The sequence below is a fragment of the Callionymus lyra genome, chromosome 1, assembly GCF_982586985.1.
Source record: "Callionymus lyra chromosome 1, fCalLyr1.hap1.1, whole genome shotgun sequence".
Taxonomy (NCBI): domain Eukaryota; kingdom Metazoa; phylum Chordata; class Actinopteri; order Syngnathiformes; family Callionymidae; genus Callionymus; species Callionymus lyra.
Genome location: NC_141818.1, coordinates 52,763,336 through 52,769,949, shown reverse-complemented (window position 1 = coordinate 52,769,949; position 6,614 = coordinate 52,763,336). Strand labels below are relative to the sequence as shown.

Below are 6,614 nucleotides of genomic sequence, written 5' to 3'. Positions count from 1 at the left end.
GGCGAGGGACACCCTGGAAGGAAAACAAGAACTACCAGTTATTCACAAAAGATAGAGATACTGTAGTAACAAGAATATATGTGTAGTATTGTCCAGTACTTGACTCTGGTGTTGTGATAGAGTAGTAACAAGTATATATGTGTAGTATTGTCCAGTACTTGACTCTGGTGTTGTGATAGAGTAGTAACAAGTATATATGTGTAGTATTGTCCAGTACTTGACTCTGGTGTTGTGATAGAGTAGTAACAAGTATATATGTGTAGTATTGTCCAGTACTTGACTCTGGTGTTGTGATAGTGTAGTAACAAGTATATATGTGTAGTATTGTCCAGTACTTGACTCTGGTGTTGTGATAGTGTAGTAACAAGTATATATGTGTAGTATTGTCCAGTACTTGACTCTGGTGTTGTGATAGTGTAGTAACAAGTATATATGTGTAGTATTGTCCAGTACTTGACTGTGGTGTTGTGATAGTGTAGTAACAAGTATATATGTGTAGTATTGTCCAGTACTTGACTCTGGTGTTGTGATAGTGTAGTAACAAGTATATATGTGTAGTATTGTCCAGTACTTGACTCTGGTGTTGTGATAGTGTAGTAACAAGTATATATGTGTAGTATTGTCCAGTACTTGACTCTGGTGTTGTGATAGTGTAGTAACAAGTATATATGTGTAGTATTGTCCAGTACTTGACTCTGGTGTTGTGATAGTGTAGTAACAAGGATAATAGATAATAGACTTATCTATGCCATCTAGTGTCTGAATGTTTGATTTCAACACAACAATTAACAAACAATGTGATCATTTGCACTTTTTGTAGAAATAAAAAAACATGTTTTATTATAAACACTTTATTAAACTGTAAACCATACAAGTACTATGATAAAAAATATATATAATTTTAAACTTTCTTTTTTCATATTCTTTAAACAACATGTCAAACAAATATATTGTGTGAACAACAAACTCCACAAGATGGTGAGAGACGTTTATAAATAGTTGGAAATAAACAACTAAAAGCAGAAACTAAAAGAGTCACAATCACACACAAACGACTACACAACCACGGGCAGCCAAGCATGTGAAAAAAACACACTCTGTCCAAACACGACGCACAAAAGACACAGAAAAACCTGCCGCAGAAGAAAACATTAACACTGAAGTCAAACACAAGGTAAACAAGAAACCACAAGAATACACACAAACTATCAAAACATATTACATTGAAACACAAGTAAACAAGAAGACAGATACAAAGTAAACAAACAATTGATACAAGTACAGAAAATAAAAGAGTATTTGAAAATGGGTTAAAATGGGTCTATAATTAAAAACTAACCATAGTAACCAGAAAAACCCTGTAAAAAAAACATCAATACACAAATAACATCAAGTATTTTAACTAAATCAGTACAAAGTTAACACAAGGAGGTAAAACAAGCAACAATAAAAAACATCCAAACAGTCTTCGATCAAAGAAACACAAACATGACGTAAACAAAAACATGCAAAAGCAACACAGATGGTTGGAATTAAAAATAACCTAAAGAATGACGAACAAAGTTCAAACTAATGTAAACAAACACGACATCAGACGACAACTCAAGGCTCTAGAAACACACATGTTGGATGTATAGTCGAACAAAACACATCCAGACACAAACACTAAAACACCCAAAGCTCATAACAACAGTAACAACGACAGAAAGCTTTATAACACAATAATGACACAAGATTAGCAGATACACGTGACACAGGTTGACAGAAACTAGAATCATCTAGAAATATGAATATATACAACTTCAGTTTCATCTTCTAACTGCTTTAAATCAGTGTTTGGTGAGTGAAGTTAGCGGTTAAAGACACGTTCATTAGTTTACCTTCGCTTGAGTTTGAGACGACAGCCTCGTACAGTAGCGACGCCTCAGGGAGGCAAACAGAGGACATCCTGGAAAGCTCACCGCGACTTAAACAGACACCGAGTCAAACATACAGCAGGAGAATTTAAGGTAGAAAAATGTATCTAAATGTATGTTCGACTGTCTGTTGTGTGTATGTTTACAAGTATTCAGAAAAATGCAGTAGATTAAAAATAATTATATATATATATACATATATACAAATATATATATTTATATACAGTATATATGTATATATATAATAAAACTGATATATTTATAACAACTGAAAACTAAAATACAAATATATATATATATATATATATATATATATATATATATATATATAACAAATATAAACAAATATAATTTTATTTTCTGTGTTTCCACTTTGCATGTTTAAAAATGAATTCTACAAAATCAAATATCCTGTCATGAATTTAAATATACAACAAATAATGAGTTCATTATTTATTTGGAACATGTACAGTACATTTCAGAATCTAATCTCTAAAATAAACAAAGATAGGAACATAGATAGGATTCTTGCTGCAGGTGAATTCAGCTCCACTGAAGAAATAAAAAACATTTAGTTTAACTAAATATTATGAAGATAAGTTTTTTTGCAAATAATTGTATTAGGATGCTTGATTGAAATACATGTCATTAAGATTTAAATGATTATTTTAAAACTCTATACAATTATTTACAAAAACTTACCATAGCAAATTTACTTTTACTATTTTTTTGTGTAGCTCGCAGGTTTAAAATAAAAGTGAAAATATGTGTATTATATATAGTGATGAAGTCACGATTCATAACTACACCAAAAACATATAACTGTCAATGGGATTTTTTCCACCTGCTTGAGACCTTGGCTCCTACAAGTAGGTCGGTAGAACTTTATTGATCCTTGAAAAATAATTTTTTTTTTCCAACTAGCCACAACAGTACAGCAATTATTCATAACAATAAAATAAGAACAAGAACAAAGAGAAATAAAGAGAAAGAACAAGATGAAACCATCTAGTTCTAAAGATAAAGATCAAAGAAAAATAACACAGACAAAGGATACAAAGACTAACATAGAACAGAACTATTTTAAAATATGAATTTAGTTAATTTAATTTAGAAAGTATTTAAGTGATATCATGTGCTTTATTTAATATGCACTTAAAGATACAGTAAGTAAGTAAGTAAGTTATTTTTATTTATATAGCGCTTTAGGTCACAAAGCGCTTAAACAATCAAAACAATATTGAATAAAGTATATCATTTAAAGGTCAAGTTAAAACTGATAACACAACAGTGTCTTTGTAATAGGCAACACACGACCATGTCACGTTAAAAGTGAAATAAATGAGCATTTTTGATAAATAAATTGACTGATTAATAACTATAGGACGTTTTTTTAAAATATGAAAGTTTTCAAAAAATCCATTTTTTATTTCCAAACACTTTAATTTATGTTTTTTTTTAAATCATTTAAAAACATGTTGACACGTATTTACATGTAACTATTAAATGGATGATTTTTTATTTACTTTATTATAATGTATTCAATATCATTATTATTATATCGTGTATTTCTTTCCTGGAGCTTGAAAGTAAACCTTTTAAAAGTAAATCTTCAGACTTGACTCTATTCTTATCTCTGGCTTCTCTCTCCTCGGACGCGCGTTCTTGAGAGAAGCCGCTGCGTAAAAATAGAAATACAGTTGTTCAAGGCTGGTACCATTGACACAATAGCTCTGGTTCCGTGGCTCCTCCCCGCGTGTGTGTGTGTGCGCGTGCATGTGTGTGTGTGTGTGTGTGTGTGTGTGACAGCTGGGATCTCTGCGCTGCTTCAGTCTCAGAAGCTTCATCTCCAAACAGGACCGTCGGCTCTGGTGCGCGGCTCTGGTTCTGGCTCTGGTTCTGGCTCTGGTTCTGGCTCTGGTTCTGGCTCTGGTTCTGGATCCAGCCCCGCAGCAGAGACTCTTCCTCCCGCGGACTAAACACTCAAACCATCTTCTTCTTCCCACGCGTGGATTTCTTGAAGGATTTTCGTGTTTCAAGTGATTTCTGCGAAAAGAAAGAGACGCGCAAGAGGGAAAAGTAGCGCTCGTGCGGTTCCGATGGATTATTGAGCGACACTTGGAGGTTCGGACGAGCTGAAGGTAAGACTTTTCTTCTGATCCTGGGTCGGTTCTTCTAGGAGGGTTGTGGGTTCGAACCCCGGGGCTCGGGCGACAAGTGCAGCCGCGCAGCAGCGAAGTCTCTTCGGATCCTGATCCTGATCCTGATCCTGCAAAACTTGCTGCTAAAAGTAACGGAACCAGAACCAGGATCAGGGTTTTTTCAAGAAACCCTGGAGATGTTTCCACGCGAGGAACCACCATGTGTTCGAATATCGAGATAAACACGCGCGTTTGGGGTGAAAATGTTGATTTAATAAAGAAATAATTCCATTTGTTGACGATTAAACAGCGAGATTTACAGCATTAACGCGCATTAATGGCTTTAAATTGAACCAGTATCGCTTTTGTTATGATTTAAATGCATCTTTATTTCATTATTTACCTCCTAAAGTATCGTTGAATGTACGACCTGAAGATAAAAACACCAAATGTGATGATTTATTCACAATAACTGTTAAAAATGAAGGTGTTATTTAACGGTTCGTCAAAGATAAACAACTGGAATTAACCCTTTCCTGAGCCAATAATACCTTCTTCTGACTCCACAACTGAAGAAGTGTGTGAGGTTCTGTGCACGAGGGTCAGAAGTTCCATCAAGAAGGTGAGACCAGAGGCTGAAGATCTTCTCACCAGAGAACCAGATATATTGACTTCTCGCACTGAACCCAGAACCTGCCAACACTCGCCGAGTGAAGATAACATGTGAGATTCAGGGACAGAACGAAGGGAATTCAACTCCTATCGTTTATTAAAACATGTTTTTATTTATTTTTTCTGGAGTAAAGATAACGTCGCAGCAAACTATGGTTACCACAGTAACCCTGGTTCTCGGAACACAACCGTGCTAGTGGATTTCAATGACTAGTACAACTGTGGCTAATTATACTCTATCAAATTAAACTTTGATTTTAATCACTTTAAAACCCATGAAGCGTCACAAATAAAGCAGTAATAAACACATATACTGTGCAGTGAGTGGATTATTAATAATATTCTTACAGTGAGGTTTAGGTTAAAGGTCACGTGTTTATTTGGGAATGGATGTTATTTTTGTTTTTATGTTGTAAGTAGAAAATGTTAATTAAGGAGGAAATACGATTTAGTTTAAAGTTGATTCATTTTAAAATTAAACTTATAAACGGGGCAATTAATTTAAGAACAGAAAATTTGATTTAAAAACAAAATATTTTTACCTAAAAACCTAAGGTGGATATTTGCCTTCTGAGGCTTTGTGGGCATGTCTAGCTGGGGGGAGGCCCAGGGCACGGCCGGACCCTCGGTATGATTCCAATGAGCCATCACAGGTAGGCGGTGTCTCGGCCTGGGGCTTGAGTAAGAAGGACAAATAAATGTATACTTGAGTAAATGTATTTAAATGCAATAGCAGGAAGTGTATGCTAGCTCAAGGAAGGTGTCGTGACGTCAGGAATGCTAGCTCGTACATGAACTAAGAGAAAGATCATCAGATCATCAGCGTACAAGTTTACTTTGTCGCGCTAACGTCAGGTTTTTGCTTCGGATACGGTTGAGGCTGTTAGTTCCCGTCTGAGCCTCAGCTTGAAAAGATGCCCTGGCTCGTGTGCGACCCTTGCTGCACACAATCAGACACAACCATCAGCTACACAACCATGAGCTACACAACCATGAGAGAGAGCTACACAACTACGAGAGAGAGCTACACAACCATGAGAGAGAGCTACACAACCATGAGAGAGAGATACACAACCATGAGAGAGAGCTACACAACCATGAGAGAGAGATACACAACCATGAGAGAGAGCTACACAACCATGAGCTACACAACCAAGAGCGAGAGCTACACAACCATGAGAGAGAGCTACACAACCATGAGAGAGAGCTACACAACCATGAGAGAGAGCTACACAACCATGAGAGAGATCTACACAACCACGAGAGAGAGCTACACAACCATGAGAGAGATCTACACAACCATGAGAGCTACACAACCATGAGAGAGAGAGCTACACAACCATGAGAGAGATCTACACAACCATGAGAGAGAGAGCTACACAACCATGAGAGAGATCTACACAACCATGAGAGAGAGAGCTACACAACCATGAGAGACAGCTACACAACCATGAGAGAGAGCTACACAAACACGAGAGAGAGCTACACAACCACGAGAGAGAGAGCTACACAACCATGAGAAAGAGCTACACAACCACGAGAGACAGCTACACAACCATGAGAAAGAGCTACACAACCACGAGAGAGAGCTACACAACCACGAGAGAGAGAGCTACACAACCATGAGAAAGAGCTACACAACCACGAGAGATAGCTACACAATCACGAGAGAGAGCTACACAACCAGATGTTGCCGGTGAAGATCTGGTGTGGTCCGAGCACCATCTGCTCTCTTCTGTTCTCTTTCATCCTCTGTTTTGGCTGAAAAATAACTTGAAGCTGGAACCAGAGGTAACATTTTACCGGCGCGCCTCCTACTACACAATAGCCCGAAGGCATCAGCATGTCCTGAAGGCAAGAAACATGCAGTACGAGCCTCAAACCC

The 6,614-nt window shown here is 36.8% G+C and overlaps 1 protein-coding gene across 2 annotated transcripts in view; it reads left to right on the top strand.

Moving 5' to 3' along the window:
* The first annotated feature begins 3,796 nt into the window (after positions 1-3,796).
* sema6a (sema domain, transmembrane domain (TM), and cytoplasmic domain, (semaphorin) 6A) overlaps positions 3,797-6,614 on the top strand; it is a 192,981-nt gene continuing 190,163 nt past the window's right edge. For both annotated transcript variants that reach the window (XM_087812406.1, XM_087812398.1), the window contains exon 1: positions 3,797-4,057. The gene's annotated coding sequence lies outside the window, so the exon portion shown is untranslated. The remainder of the gene's footprint in view (positions 4,058-6,614) is intronic.